The 17,189-nt window shown below is 35.4% G+C and overlaps 1 protein-coding gene across 1 annotated transcript in view; it reads right to left on the bottom strand.

Moving 5' to 3' along the window:
• Positions 1 to 13,619, bottom strand: part of LOC106090474 (hemicentin-1) — a 1,337,150-nt gene extending 1,323,531 nt beyond the window's left edge. The window contains exon 1 of the mRNA XM_059367960.1: positions 12,905 to 13,619. The gene's annotated coding sequence lies outside the window, so the exon portion shown is untranslated. The remainder of the gene's footprint in view (positions 1 to 12,904) is intronic.
• Positions 13,620 to 17,189: the final 3,570 nt, after the last annotated feature.

The following is a 17,189-nucleotide window of genomic DNA, read 5'->3' as shown; positions in this document are numbered from 1 at the left end:
TGAAAAACATGGGTATTTTACTGTGAAACACGAACTTAATACCCAACTTTTTATACATATGCAATTTTACTTTATTAAAGATTTCCGTATATAACGAATTTGGAAATCATTCTTCGCAAAATCTTTTCATTGTAAAATTTCACTGTTCTCAAATCTACACTCAAAGCCAACAGAACTAATAAATTTCCACTAGAATTTTCGTCACTTTGTATCAATTGCCTTAAATACTGTAGTGTTAATTATGGATTTCGGGAGATATATATATAGAGAGTCATATCCAAATCTTAACCGATTTCCATGATATTCACCAGTAATGTGGAGAGTCATAAAAAAAAACTTCCTGCTAAAATTCGTGAGAATCGGTGATCAAATGACCATTTTATTGCATTATTACTGCAAATCGGACGAACATATGTATAGGAGCTATATACAAATCTGAACCAATTTTTTCCAATTTTGATAGGCTTTGTCTCTAGGTCAAAAAACATGACTATACCAAATTTTAAGACTATCGAATGAAAACTGCGACCTGTTCTCTGTACACTAATTAACATGGACAGACAGACGGACATAGCTAAATCGAATCAGAAAGTGATTCTGAGTCGACCGGTATATTTACCTCCCCCCTGGCTACGTCCCTGGCTGCCATATAGATCATAAAAGAACCATTTTTCATCCGATTTTTGATGAAATTTAAAAATGTGAATTTTGGCACACCTCTAAACCTTTTGGTTGAATATCGTTCAGATTAGGCCATATAGGGAATGTGAACCAGATACACTACACAATATTCCAAACAATACTCTATATTGGGAGATTGGTCTACATGGCAGCTATATCCAAATATGTTTCGATCTGGACGATATTCAACAAACAAGTGTAGAGGTCTATCAAAACACTGTTTAAAATTTCATCCAAATCGGATGAAAAATGCTCCTTTTATGGGCTCAATACTGTGTATCGGGAGAGCGGTCTATACACACGATGTCCATCGGCCAATTGGAAAACCCATCCCCTGAACCATTACTAAAACGTTCGGGCATCTGTCACTCTATCGTATTTAAATAAGTGTGTGTTTCTAGTTAACTTTGTTTTAGGCTGGCATTCGTAACAGACAATTGCAATGGCCAAAGTGGCTATTGAGTGTCCAATATTGGGTCTTATGCAGTTCTCTGCTACCGACATAATTTTCTTCACGATGAAATAACTCTGTAGGCATTATTGCACAGTAATAAGTGATGTAAAGTCAATTTAAAAAAAGTATAAAAACCACTTTTAAAAAAAATTTTAATTACGAAATATATATTTTTTAGCCGAATTTTCTAAAATAAAATAATAGAAAAAATAACAAACAAACATTTTTTTGACTAGCCGGTGGATTCGAATCTGGATGTGCATTTACATAATGGCATGGGAATCTTGTGTGCCACATAGTAATACACCTATTTCAACAACTAACTTGACAGAAAATTTTTTTGAAAATCCACAATATTTCAATTATTTTGCTTGTCAAGTCTCTACAAACCTGCTTCCACAAATAATGTATTCAATTCAATGTTTATATTCGTTGAGAATTTAATGAATCATATACAAATGTGGAAGTTGGTCTTATCTTTGAATTATTTTTTTCTGTCTACTCGTAAGGCGATTGACGATGATTAGTATTTGTTTTTGTTCTTGTTATTAATGATATGTTAATGGCTATGGAACCAAAAAATGCACCAGGTTTTAATGGAATTCCGGTAAAATTGATAGTACGTAAGAGAATCGACAAGACGGCGGTTCTCCGGCCTTCAAGCCTAAATCACGATGGTATGAGCTGCTCCTATCCTCAATCCATTCTTCCATTTGCCTTAAGACACATAGCCGCAGTGAAAAGACACATGGCCGCAGAAAAGTCTCCAGTGCCCTAGTGGGCGTGGTCCTCATCGATCCGCATATACGAAGACAACATGTTCTCTGAATTATGTATTATCCTTATGTTGCACTTTTTCTCCATAGCAGTCCACCAAACTACTGAGGCGTATGTTAGTATTGGTCTTATCAAGCTCCTGTAGAGCCAGTGGACTGTCCTTGGATTCAGGCCCCGTTTCGAACTTACGGCACGTCCACATATTGCCCAACTTCTGTGAGCCTTTTCAGTATGCTCCTGAATGTGACACTTCCCATTCAGTTTCCTGTCTAAGATCACAAGTATTGACCTTGTCAGACATCGTTATCGTTTTATAGAGAAAACGTGGTGCGTCAAATTGGCCCACCTTCGTCTTCCTCATGAACGGCAGATTTCCGTTTTCTCTTGGTTAACAATGCCATCCCTAGGTCTAGCTCAGTCGTGTGGCATCTGCAAGACCATTACGGCCCATCTGCATAGCTGGTTCGGATTCCCGTTAGAAATTTTATAACATCCTCTGCATATCAAACGGGTTCAAATCCCTCCTCAGTCAGCGTCAGAAATAGGTCATTTATGGTGGTCACCCATAGGAGTGGCGATAAACTGCCCCCTGTGGCGAGCCTTGTGCCACTTTTTCCATCAGGTCTACGTGTGGCATCTGCAAGACCATTACGGCCCTTCTGCATAGCTGGTTCGGATTCCTACCCGTTAGAAATTTTATAACATCCTCTGCATAGCAAACGGGTTCAAATCCCTCCTCAGTCGGCGTCAGAAATAGGTCATTTATGGTGGTCACCCATAGGAGTGGCGATAAATTGCCCCCTGTGGCGAGCCTTGTGCCACTTTCTCCATCAGGTCAGGATAACTTAAATGGTTTGAAGCTCCTCAAAGTTTCCAACATCATAAATTCTGTGACGATAAGACTTCGATCAATCTTATTATTCCTAGATTCAGGTGTCTCCGTGAATACCATCGGTTCATGTGAAAAATGAGTTTTTATCAAAATTCTCAACATGTTCACCGTTGTCTCAGTTTGGACGTGAGTTTTGGAGAGAAACTTTTTTATCTTAGCGGCATCTCTGCACTCAAGCAAATTTGTTATTCAAAACAGCAAAAATGTTTGGTAAAACAGCAGTTTTTGTCTGCTGAAAATGGGAAAGCAGACATTACTGCTGTTTCAGCAAACATAGGGCTGCTGTATTAGCAAACATTTCTTACTGCTTTTTCAATTAACAAAATTTGCTATTATGAGTACACAAGTCTACTAGAGTACACAAATCTGCTACTATTTATGGTTGCCTGTTACTTGTTTTGATTACTTTAGGCATTTTTTAGATTTTTTTAGAAATTTTGTTGGAATTCATAATTAAGCATTTTCGGCAAACAACAGACTTTTCAGCATTAAGCCTGCTACTCTGAAATTGCAGTACTACTGCAATAATAGCAGAACTACTGCTAAAACAGCGGCAAAATTTACTACTAATATTAAGCAGACTGTGTTTGCTTTTTTCTATGATTGTTGTAATCAAATTGTATGCCTTGAGCCGTCTGTGATAAACATCCCTATATACTTCCTCTTTTTTACGACGTGCTCCAGTATAAAGTCTGGGGACCTCTTTCCCAATGTTGCGAATCTGCCCGGTCATCCAGGGTTTTTTTTTTGGACTGATTTTCTTTCTCGAAGAGGACAACTAATTTCAAAGGACTCTACTAGTGCAGTCGTAATCCTGGTACATTGTCGTCAATGTCTTCTATGTTTGTATAATTTAAATTATCTTGTTCAAGTCTTCTTCTGAGTAGTCTTCCGAATTTTGGCCAGTGGTTTTCAACTTATTCCGGAAGCTGGCCGTAAGTTTCTAAACCTAATGTAGCGATGGTCAGAGAAAGAGTATTCCATGGAGCACACCAATCCTGAACCTCATCGATTAGATTTTCTGAACATATTGTCACATCTAAAACCTCCACTCTAATCCTTTTAAAAAACTTTTAAAATTTTTTAACTATTGATGGACATTTTTTCAAATTTATAAACTTCAAGACATTAACTAAAGCATTTCCTATATGTTAATAAAATTGTTAGTCATTGACTTTTTCCATTGACTTTATTCCACCTTAAGGACCTGATCAAACACTGATTGTCCTCACAGGGCCAATGCGCATCAGTTTCTCATCATGCTTTTTTATTTGGGGCTTATGAATTTAATGTTGACTATTTTAACAGATTTGCCAAATTTCGAAGTTATAGAGACATAGATTTAAATGGTTTTATAGACTACTTGGCATCGACTCAGAGTCGCTTTATGCCACATCGAATGTGGACATTCAACTTGGCATTATTAATGATTTTCTGAACAGACTTCATTCTTTTATTCCTCTTATTCGACGGCCTATTGTAGATGTTAAGGATCCATGGTTGAACTCAAAGGTAGTCATGTTATCGAGATCTCTAAAGGATAGAGGTGGGTTTCTACCGGGTAAATACCCAATGCTTGGATAAATACCCAATAAATACCTTCTTTGGGTATTAATAATTTTGCGGATATCTTGGATGTAAAAAAATTTTCCAAAAAATATTTGATGATTTCGTATTCTTTGTATATAAACCTGACCCTCTGATCTCATAAAATCGGATTTTAGTTATATATAGCCGGTATATAGACCGATCTCCAGTTTTAAAGTCTTGAGGCAATAAATTGGTAATTTTTCATCCGATTTCGATTAAATTTGTCGCAGCGAGTTCTGGTAGACCCCTATCCATTTCTGTAAAGTGCGGTTCAGATCGGACTATATTTTCATATAGTTGTCCTATAGACCGACCACTCGATCTCCCGATAAAGATACATTTATTACCCGAATTCGAAGAAATTTGGCACAGTGTGTTCTGGTAAACCCCTACCAATTCTGTCAAATGTGGTACAGATTGGACCATATTTGAATATGGCTGCCATATATACCGATCTCCCGATATAGTGTAATGAGCCTATAAAAGATCATTCTTAAACTTATTTCGATGAAATTTGGCATGGCGAGTTCCGGTACCCTCTTCAACATTTTGTTGAACATCGTCCAGATCGGACCATACTAGGATATAGCTGCCAGAAGTTAGTTCAAATAACCACTTTGTTAGTTGAAGAGCTGATGTTGGAGACAGTAGAGCAAATTTGCAAATTTTGCCCATTAACATTCCGCTAAGGAACAGGGGTAAATATGTTACATATCAATGAGTGCAATCCGATTCAAGTTTACGCTCAATGATAAGGGGCCTCCTTTTGTAGGCGAGCCGAACTTAAGACACCCCTATGTAGAGAAGTTTTTACAGTAGAGCTGGCGTTAACATCTTGAGAACTAATGGCTTTTCTTTTGACTGTATTTATGAATGTGACATATATGTTGCTGTACAACGGATAACTTCTAATTCATTTGGTTTCGATGGTATACCAATTAAATTTTAACACATTTCATTTTATTCTTTTTTAATTTTATTATATAGGGTTGCCCAAAAAGTAATTGCGGATTTTTTAAAAGAAAGTAAATGCATTTTTAATAAAACTTAGAATGAACTTTAATAAAATATACTTTTTTTACACTTTTTTCTAAAGCAAGCTAAAAGTAGCAGCTGATAACTGACAGAAGAAAGAATGCAATTACAGAGTCACAAGCTGTGAAAAAATTTGTCAACGCCGACTATATGAAAAATCCGCAATTACTTCTTGGGCAACCCAATAACTACATTAGTGTTCCCATCAGAGTGGAAACATACGAGAGTAGTACCTGTTTCGAAATTTTATAATTCTGTTGATATTAGTAATTTCTGTCCTATGAGTATATTGCCTGCATTACCTAAAGTTTTTGAAAGTATCACTAATATGCTTATTTTTAATTATATAAATGATAACAATATGATTAGTCTTTCGTCGGGGATTTAGCACTACAACTGACCTTCTTCATTTAACCGACAACATAAGGAACGCTATAGACAAGGGACTTGTGTAAAGCATTTGATGGAGTTAATCAAATCGAGTTGTTGCAGAAAATTAGTAATAATTTTTCTGCCACTGCATGTAAACTTATTATCTCTTATGTTTCTGGCCGTAGTCAATATGTTTTGTTAAATGGTGAAGATTTTTTAATTCGATCCCTTGGACGGGGTGTTCCCCAAGGCTCATTTTTGGGGCCTCTATTACATGTTTTGTATGTCAATGGCATTGTAGCCCATATTGATGAGGTACGATGCACACCCTTCCTATTCTTCTTTTTAGCGGTACCTGCATAATTCTTTGCTTACATGTATTAATGCTGCAATGGTTGGAACAACATTTAGGTTTGATTATAATGATTTGTTAGGCTGTGTGTTTTGGTTTACGCGGTGGGCATCATGTAGATCTTTACATTTATTGTGAAGTAGATAAAATTGAATTATTGACAATAAACTTGATTTTTCAGCGCAACTCAGTTCTATTAGTTCCAGGATCATTTTATGCTTCGTAGACTTTACACTTCGCATGCACATTTCCCCCCGCCGCGTAAGGAGAAGAATAGCACTTGGTCTTCTTATGCCTCATATTTATTTCGGTTTGGAAGTTATATCGGGTACCTCCGCAACAAGTTTTTCGCAGCTACGTCGAACATTGCATTCATGTATGAATTGCGTCGGTGTGATCATGTTTCTCTTCATGTGTCTCTTTTATCGGGGTTTCCATTTGAGTTCTTGATTGATATACTACTCCTAATAGACAAGTTTGTATTCATTAGAACTAACAGAAATCCTCAATTTATACTTTCCCACATCACTACAATGACATATGAGCCTTCCTTTTTGGTAAGGGTGGCACGTAAATGGAACCATCTTCCAGTTTATCCACAGAATTTTGCATTTTCTCAGGAAAATTTTGGAAAGAAATTAGTTGACCATGTAGTTCCCAAATAAATAGAATGGAATAAATGACAAATTAATTATTTAGTCACTCGAGTTTTGTTGTATGAGTCAAATCCTTGTTAAATGCCATTTAATTTCATAATTCATTGTTTTTTTCGCTGGAGATCCACTATTTTTACTGATATTACTATGTATGTTATTGCATTCTGTTTTTTTGCAATATTAATTTTTATAATTTAAATGTTATCATTGCATTTTAAATATATTCTTTCAACTATTGTAGTTTAATTTTTTTTTTATGTTAAAAAACCCCCAAGGCTTATAAACGCCTTGGGTTTTTTCTTTTTTTGCAAACAACAAATGAAAATAATAAACCGCTAATAAATATTATCTATGCTATTATAAATCCCTCTTCCGCTCTGACATGTATTAGGATTGGCCACACCTGCCTTTTTACTGTAAAAAGTAACAAACATGGCACATATAAAATGTACGTTCATTAACTTTTTTTTCAAAAAAAAAAAAATATTCCTCCCAATTTTTGTATTAATTTGTTTTTTCCCTCACGCAATCATAAATTTAATGAACTGTAATTTCAAACAAAGTTAATGTGAAACGTGTTTTCAATATGGCCCTTGTATGTTTTTACAGCATTACTAGCATCACACATACTTGCAGGCTATAAATAATTGACAGTTCCATAGCCTATTGTTAAGCGACAATGTAAAAAGGGAGGATTATAATAAAAGAAACAAAAAAATATATATATATATGTTTATATAACACAAATGCGACAAAATGGTTTTTGTGTTTTTTAAAGGAATTCCATAAAATGTATACTTGGGGCGCTATATATTTCTATACATTTTTATACCCACCACCGAAGGATGGGGGTATATTCATTTTGTCACTCCGTTTGCAACACATCGAAATATCCATTTCCGACGCTCTTGAAGAGCGTAAAAATCTAAGATGATCTAGACATGTCTGTCCGCCCGTCTGTCGGTTGAAATTACGCTGCAGTCTTTAAAAATAGTGATATTGGTCTGAAACTTTGCACATATTCTTTTTTTTTTGTCCACACGCAGGCTTAATTCGAAGTTGGGCTATATCGGACTATATCTTGACGTAGCCCCCATATAGACCGATTCGCCGATTCAGGGTCTTCGGCCCATAGAAGCCACATTTTTTATCCGATATTGGTGAAATTTGGGACAGTGAGTTTTGTTAGGCCCTTCGACATCCTTCTCCAATTTGGCCCAGATCGGTCCAGATTTGGATATAGCTGCCAAATGTCAGGGCCTTGGGCCCATAAATGCCACAATTATTATACAATTTTGCTGAAATTTGGGACAGTGAGTTGCGTTAGGCCCTTCGACATTCTTTTTCAATTTGGCTCAGATCGGTCCAGATTTGGATGTGGTTGCCATATAGACCGATGTCTGGATTTAAAATCTTGGCCCCATAAAAGGCGCATTTATAATCCGATTTCACTGAAATTTGACACAGTGACTTATGTTGGGCTTTTCGACATCCGTGTCATATATGGTTCAGATCGGTTTATTTTTAGATATAGCTACTAAAAAGACCAGTATTTTGTTGAACACCATTGAACAATGACTTGTGCTTATTAGTATTTGATCCAAATCGGAACATATTTCGATATAGCTACTATGGGGCATAAGGTATGCATTTTTCACCGGATTTTGACGGTAGTGGATATCCAAAGTTCGGCCCGGCCGAACTTAACGCCTTTTTATTTGTTGTTTTTATAGAGAGCAATGTTTGCTTCTGCATTTTTTATTTGAAAACATTTTAAAATTAAGTAGCGCATTTCTTTTGCGATACAAAAATTGTTTTGCAAAAAGATTCAAAAAATATCATTCAAAAATTCAATTTCATGTAAAACTATTTTTGCCCTTAAAAGTATGCAACACTTTTTTTAATATTGTCTTTAAACTATTGCCGGCTTGCAGCAAACGCACAAGTTATACAAAAAGTCTTAACAAAAGCAATAAAAATATAGTCAATCCTTATTTCCAACTGTCAATGAAAAATATTCATTAGTTTTAAATGTAATGAAATTCGACTCTGAGTTCCAGTTTGTGTTAAACAAGAAAAAACATGTAGTAATTATGCGAGGTCTGATCAAAAAATAAATGTATTTATTTACTCATCAATAACTGTCTTGGCCCCTTCAAAGTAATACTTATATCGTCCTTCCGTATGTAACTTATCGAAGTAATGAACGAAGATATTACCAACATATATAACAGACATGTGTACCAAAACAACAGAAAAAAAGAGAAAATCTAACATACGTAGCTCATGAAATTTGAAAATAACGTTTTTTTATTGCGCAAACCTCGTAAATTCGAAAACATTAAACATGCTATTTAAATAAACGGATAAATTCTCTCTTTTTGTAAAAATAATTTTGCCTTCGTTTATTTTTTTTAACGCAGTTTTATAACCTCCATCACAGGATGGGGTGTACTTATTTCGATATTTCGTTTGTAACACATCGTAATATAGATCTAAGACCCAACAAAATATATATTCTTGATTGTCTTGGCATTTTATTGCGTTGCCCAAAAAGTAATTGCGGATTTTTCATATAGTCGGCGTTGACAAATTTTTCACAGCTTGTGACTCTGTAATTGCATTCTTTCTTCTCTCAGTTATCAGCTGTTACTTTTAGCTTGCTTTAGAAAAAAAGTGTAAAAAAAGTATATTTGATTAAAGTTCATTCAAAGTTTTATTAAAAATGCATTTACTTTCTTTTAAAAAATCCGCAATTACTTTTTGGGCAACCCAATATACCGATTTAGTCGTGTTGGTCCATCTGTCCGTCGTCTGTCAAAAGCACGCTAACTTTAAAGGAATAAAGCTAGGCGCTACAAATTTAACACAAATACTTCTTATTGGAGAAGGTGCTAAGTATGGTTTAAATCGGTTAATAACCTGATATAACTGCCACATAAACCGATCTTGGGCAAAGACTTCTACTATGGTCTCCAATACCCAAACCATAACCTGATATAGCTCCAAAAGCAAAGCAATTCTTATTCATTACCCGGGAAAAGAACTTGACAAATGCGATCCATGGTGGAGGATATATAAAATTCGGCCCGGCCGAACTTAGCACGCCTTTACTTGTTTCCATTCAAATAAGCATACATTTAATGAACTGTAATTGCAAACGGGTGTAAATATGAAACCTGTTTTCAATATGCCCTTTTGATGTTTTATAGCATTACTAGCTGCACACAGTAGCAAGCTATAAACATGTTATTACCTCCATGGCCTTTGGTTTAACTGCATTTCATAAATTTTTTATAACGATTGTTGTATAGTGGAAGTTCTTTCTGATATTGAACAATTATGTCCTTTTGAAAGTTAAATGGTTTTGTTGCATATTTTTGGGATTTAGCTGGAAGTTGACATGAATGTTAAATATTCAGTTAAGTTTTTAACTTTTTAGTATTTTTAGTATTTAATTCTTTTAAGATTTGGCTCAAATTTTGCATAATGATTTCTTTTTCTACCTCCAATATATATACCAAATGGAGTTCGAATCGGTAAATAATCTGTTAAAGCTCCCATTTGAAACAATTTCCCGATTTTACTTATTAACCCTGCAGAGGGCGCAATTCTTATTCGATTTGGACGACAATATACACAATGACTCGATTTTACCTCTATAGCCTCTAGAGGGCGCATTTCTTAAGGACATTATTTCCAATTTAAAAAATTTGTAATGCATTTCCTATTTTCTAAAAATGGACAGCCATTACTTAAAAAGCACGTCTAGTATTTGTTTTTACTTAAAAAGGACGTCTAGTTTTTTTTTTATATTCTGTTTTAGTATTTATCAAGGAAAATGGTAAACCATAATATGGATATGGATGGATATATATATTTGTATATAGCCCCGACATATACCGATTTCGCGACTATACATCTTAAGCCTTTGCCGTTTACAGATCGTAATTCTTATCTGACTTGGCTGAAATTTTGAACAGCGACTTTTTCTATGATCTAGAACATGCGTGCCAAGTATCGTAGGAATATGTCCATAATGTGATAGAACTCCCATAGTAACTTTTTCTATGACCTCTAACATTAGTGCCAAGTATGGTCGGAATCGGTACGTAGTCTATTTTAGCTCCAATATAAACCGATCTCCCGATATTACTTCATGAGCCTCTAGAGGGCGTAAGTCTTATCTGATTTGGCTGAAACATTGCAGAACGACTTTTCCTCAGGCTTTTCTTTTCCATTTGCAAAACAAAATCTCCGATCATTGAGCTCATCTCGAAAGTAAAACAATCAAGACTTTTCGCATGTTCGCTAAAAAAACGTGATAAATACGGTCTGAATCGATCTAAAACACGATATAGCTCCAATATAAACCGGTCTCCTATATTACTTCATTAGCCTCAAGAGGGCGTAATACTTATCCGATTTGGCTGAAACTTTGCACAGTGACCTCTTCTATGACCTCTAATATGAGTGCCATGTATGGTCTGCATCGGTATATAGTCTGATATAGCTCCTTTATAAACCGATCTAATCTAAATTCTTGAGCCTCTAGAGGCGTAATTCTTATCCGTATTGGCTGAAATTTTACACAACGATTTTTTCTATGATAGCTAACAAACGTGTCAAATGCGGTCTGCATCGGTCTACAACACAATATTTTTCCAATATAAGCCGTTCTTCCGATTTCACTTCTTCATGGTGCATTTTTCTTCCGATTTTTGCACAATGGCAGCTACTTTGGTCCCCAACATCCAAGCCAAATATGGCTTCAATATCATAGCAATTCTTATCCATTATCCTTTATTTGCCTATAAAGAGATGAGCGCAAAGAACTTGACAAATGCGATCTATGGTGGGGGGTACGTAAAATTTGGCCCAGCCGAACTAAGCGAGATTTTACTTGGTAAATAAAAAAAATTTTGCATATTTTGAGGCCTTGTAAAAATGTTAGTTTGACTAAATATTTGCTTATGGCAATTCAATACGTCTTTCAAAAAAAAAAATATCCAAAAATATTTTCAGGCTTTTAGACTTTTAAAAAGTGCTGCATATTTCCAGGCTTTGTAAGAATGTTAGCTAAAACTGATTTCTTTTAATAAGATAATTGGCGGCTTTTCAAAGAAACCTGTTTTTAGAAATTCAAAAATGGGCTGGGTACGCGCAGTGTCTATTGGCCCCAAAAATTCGTATCCTGGCTGGAATATATTTTCCTTTGTGAGTAAGGCGACTTCGCGGACACTTGACTCAAAATTTGTTTGTCAGTTACGTTCTCTTAGTTATTATTTAACTATATAATTAAGTGAGTTTCTGGCCTAGGCAACACCAAGTGTTGCCAGGTACAATCTGACAATTTCGTTGAAAAGTTTGACATTTTCTTGCATAATCGTAGTCTACAAGTCCGGGTGGATTTTTTGGCTTTTGGAGGCCTCCAGATACTTGAGCTCAAATTGGATTTAAAATTCGTAATCTACATCGAAAGTTATTTCCTTGGACCCCACATTATTCTGATGGTCTTCATGTCCGCTTTGAAAATCTTTTATCATGTCATGTCAAAATCGAAAATGGTTGCTTGCTTCATATCTTTATCATAACATAAAGTTAATTAAGCTCTTTTTTTTCAATGGTATGAATTATGTTTCCAATTTTTAGGCCTTCAGTCTATTAAAAATTAATGCCTACTTTCCCATACACATTTTGGACTTGTGAACTCTTTGTACTCAATTTCAACTCATATTTTAAATTCAATTCAATGGACAATTTTCAAAATCTCCCCTCAAAGCCATATAAAGCATGAATTTGCTTGCCCAAGGCTTAAACTAATTAAAAGTGAATATCCCTTTGCCGGCTAGCATACATAATGGGAAAGACATACATATATACAACTCTAGAATTTAGGTCATAGCCAAAACTAAGATCGGAATGAAAATTAAAAAAATCTTTATTGATGAAGCAATGCAGTGTTGGAAATTTGCTGTTTTATGAGTTTAGTCTATTTCTGGCCTATGTAATAATTCTGTAAACGGCACAATTTGTAAAATGGTCACAGTATAAAATGTAGCATATTTTCAGGCTAGATTAATTTTTATCCATACCTAAAACATACACTTTTTCCTCAGTAGCAATTGTGAACTTCCCCAAGACAAAAGGATAAGAAATGGTCGCTGTAACAAAAGTTTATATTTTCGTTTTGGGTTTTTTTCCTGTTTATGATGATGTTGGCCAGATTATAACTATTCTCACTCACTTTGTGGAGTGATTAACAATTGCAAATCAATCAAGGCTTGGCCTCATCAAATCTTTTTTTTTTGAAATTTTCTTTGATTACCACGATTTTCCCCCAGTCGATAGGGAACATTTTATTTTCACACGACAAAGAACTTTTGATTATTTTTCTTTACTTTTTCATTTCATTAAGCATAGCAATGGGAAATTGTGTTTGTATGCCATAAAAACAGCATCATCGCCATGCCCCACACACCATGCCCAAAGGAGACCGAACCGTTCTCCGCCAGAAATCGCTTTAAATATTTATTTTGCGTATTTCACTATTTAGGCGAGAGAATAACCCAAACTGCACACTTTGATTTAAATGGCAAAATTTTGCAAAGCTATGGCTTTAAGGGTGAGGAAAAAGAAGGTGGGGGGATTTTATTTATTTTATAAGGCCCGCCGCTAAGATTCTCGATTTGATATGGGTTTGTTTTGGATTCGCATAACAGTAAAATCGCCCTAATAAATTCCAAATGGGATTTTCACACGCGTGCGAAAAAATTTTCGTCGTAGCCAATGTGAAGTGTTGTTAACGGTTTAAGTGTTCGTTTGCAACTGAATTTTGTTAAAGAAATATTTTTGCAATACTTCCAACACCAGCAGAAGGCATCACAATGCCATCGGACAAGTGCGAAAATTGTGAGAAAATCACAGAACCGTAGGAACACAGTGGCATTTTTCGCTCCGATTCTGATGTTGTTGCGAAAAGAGATTCGTTGCTGAATGCTGCTGCTTCCGCCTGCCCGCTGCGAAAATAGCATTATGAGAAGCGAAATGGCCATTCCACACATCCATTCATCCATCCATCCATACCCAATAATAAAACAAACATTGCCAAAAAAGTTTCATTGCCATTCAAAAGCTGCTCATTAATCATAGTTTCAGGAAACCACCACCAGAGGTGCTGTTGGCCGATGAGAAGATTTATCCAACTGTTCTGTCAGACAGCCTACGTTTCATTCCAATTCAATCATTAATGACTCCTAATCTATTGTTTGAAATCTCCTCATCAATTGCATGTTATTTCTTTCGAATGGGAGCATGACTTCAGCTGTTTATTCTCACTGCAGTCTGTTTCTATTTTGGCTTCGTTTTACTCTCTCGTTCGGGAGTATACCGCTATTTCATTTCCATTGGAAAAAACCGCTGAAAAGTGAGAGGAAGTATTCCAAATTCCAGATTGCTTCCATGAAAGCTTTTGCAAAAGCTCTAGGAACCCTAATTGGCAGGGATGCAGATGCAAGATTTAATTTTTAACCTCAATTCTCTATGCTTGCCATAGCTTTATAAGAGATAATTGAGAAATGTATATAAGGGAACCTATACCTAAATCTGAACGGATTTCTACGATATTCACCACTAATATCGAAAGCTATATATTAAACTTATTTCGCCGAGGTTAGTTGAAAAATCTTCAGTTTATTGCAATATATATAGACATATGTGTAACATACGTATTCACACCCAGAGAGAAGTTAATACCAAATGTGCTCTTTTCGATACCATACGGTATTGATAGTAAAGCATAGACACCGTATGATACAAAAACAATACCGGATGGAATGGATGAAACATAAAATAATTTGTACCGTTTGGTACTAGCTTTGTTTCCGAACTGATATTAATTTTAATGCCAATCTATTATTGGTTTTAGTGTCAAACCGTTACTGATTATTCCACCTCCTAATGAACCAAAAAAAAAAACATTGAAAATAATTTTAATCTAATATTATTTCGATTATTTATATTACATATTTATTATTTATAACTACAAAAAAAATGTTACACCGTGTCCAACATCAATTATTTGTATTCAGCAATTGATTCCATATCCAATACACCAACACAGCAATGGACTATCATATTTTTGTTGTATAATATCCTTAGAATTTGTACAATTTCCATATTCACCGCTTTCGAGTATTTGAACCGCTATTTACGCAGTCAAATTGTATTAAAACATTATATTTAATTGTTTAACAAATATTTTATAATGACGATAATATTTTAAGTACAAAAGTCAACAACACTTCTGGCGCAATGAAAAGAATATAAATGTGACGCCGTCAATTCTTAATAGCCTCCTTTGTCTGGTATTGACCTGATACCACGTAATATTTAAATAATACCAGGCGGTATCGGCAAAGTACCGTCATTTTTCTATCAGTGTACATATACCGGAGTTATTTGCAAACTCAATCGAATTGATCAAAAAGTCAAAAAACTCATATGAAGCATTTGAGGGCACCAAATGTTTGTTTCTTTTTCCGTCCATAAGAAGCAGATTCATGTTTAAGGGTTTATAAGACCACTAGCCCACTCGTCCAAACTAAATCCAGTTTAATTTAAATTGTTCTACAAATGCAAATTATCCCCTTACTAATGCTGGATGCATTTGTGAGGTATCCTGCCATGTTAATATTTCTCTATCAAGTGGTGTCGCTATGCGTCACGCCGTTCGGACTCGGCGCAAAAATGGAGGCCCCTATCATTAAACTTAATCTTTAATCGGACTGCACTTATTGATATATGATATTCCCTTAGTGGAATGTTTATGAGAAATTAAGTATTAGTTAATATTTGAAATGAAAGTACAAATCTTCCATACAAATTGGGGCCAAGTTTCAAATGGGGAGAATGGCCCACACCAACAACTCCTAAGGAACATGAATACCAAATGGAAAATTATTGAATTTCAGTAATAGCATTCGGCAGTGGAGTACGAATCTTGCATTTGTGATCCTACAAACAACGAAACCCGCCTTCTCATGAAACATAGTTTGAGGTAATATCAGTCTCAAATGCACTGTTGTGTAAAGGACGTACCTGACATCCAAATTTATGATCAAGCATCTGGCGGTCGCTTACCCCAGAAACCGAACTGCTGGTTTTTCGGCTGCTTGGAAAAATATGACACTCGAATGAAAGGTATTTGGGTTTGGGACACAATATTTGTTGTAAAATTTTGTGAGCAAAAAATTTCTCTGTAATTTCTATCCTCTTTGAATACATTTGTTTAATACCAATTTTATAACAAAATACCACTATTTTTATTTTTTTGGAATAATAAGGTAAGTAATATCTGAAGATTGGATACAAAATGTAAATAAATTTTAAGTTCGGCCGGGCCGAATCTTATATGCCCGCAACTATGAATGACTTTTTCAAATATATAAGAGCTATATCATTTTAATGACCGATGTGCACCGTACTTGTCATGGCTTATAGAAGTCATAGAAAAATTCCACTTCCAAAATTTCTGGCGAATCAATTAATATTTGTGCCATCCAGACGCTCAGAAGTGGAAGATCGGTTTATATGGCAGCTACATCAAGTTATGAACCGATTTAGACCAAACTGTGCACAACTATTGGAAGGCAAAACATGACGCTATGTGTAAACTTTCAGCCAAATTGGCTAAGTGTTGAGCCCAGAGGCTCAAGAAATCAAATAAGAATAAGATTATATGGCAGCTATATCAGGCTATAGACTGATTTAGACCATACTAGGCACAGTTGTTGGAAGTTATACCAAAACGAAATGCACAAAATTCAGCCAAATCTGATAAGAATTGCGCCCTCTAGAGGCTCTGCAAGAAAAATCAAAAGATAGGTTTATATGGCAGCCATATCAGGCTATCGAGTGATTTTGATCATACTTGACACAGTTGTTGAAAGTCATACCAAAACGACATGCGCAAAATCAGCCAAATCGGATAAGAATTGCGCCTTCTAGAGGCTCAACAAGTCAAATAGGGAGATCGGTTTTTGTGGGAGCTTTATAAGGCTATAGACTGATTTAGACCATGCTTGGCGCAGTTGTTGGAAGTCATACCAAAACGACATGTGCAAAATTTCAGCCAAATCGAATAAGAATTGCATCCTCTAGAGGCTTGACTAGTCAAATCGATTTATATGGCAGCTATATCAAAACATGAACCGATTTGGCCCTATTACAATCCCTACCGACCTACACTAATAAGAAGTATTTGTGCAAAATTACAGGCGCTTTCGACAGACGGACGAACAGGCGGACATGGCTAGATCAACTTAAAATCTCATGGCGATCAAGAATATATGTATATACTTTATGGGGTCTCAGACGATT

The sequence above is a fragment of the Stomoxys calcitrans genome, chromosome 1 (assembly GCF_963082655.1).
Source record: "Stomoxys calcitrans chromosome 1, idStoCalc2.1, whole genome shotgun sequence".
In the NCBI taxonomy this organism is placed as follows: domain Eukaryota; kingdom Metazoa; phylum Arthropoda; class Insecta; order Diptera; family Muscidae; genus Stomoxys; species Stomoxys calcitrans.
The sequence above is the reverse complement of the archived record's forward strand: the minus strand, read 5'-3'. Positions and strand labels throughout refer to the sequence as shown.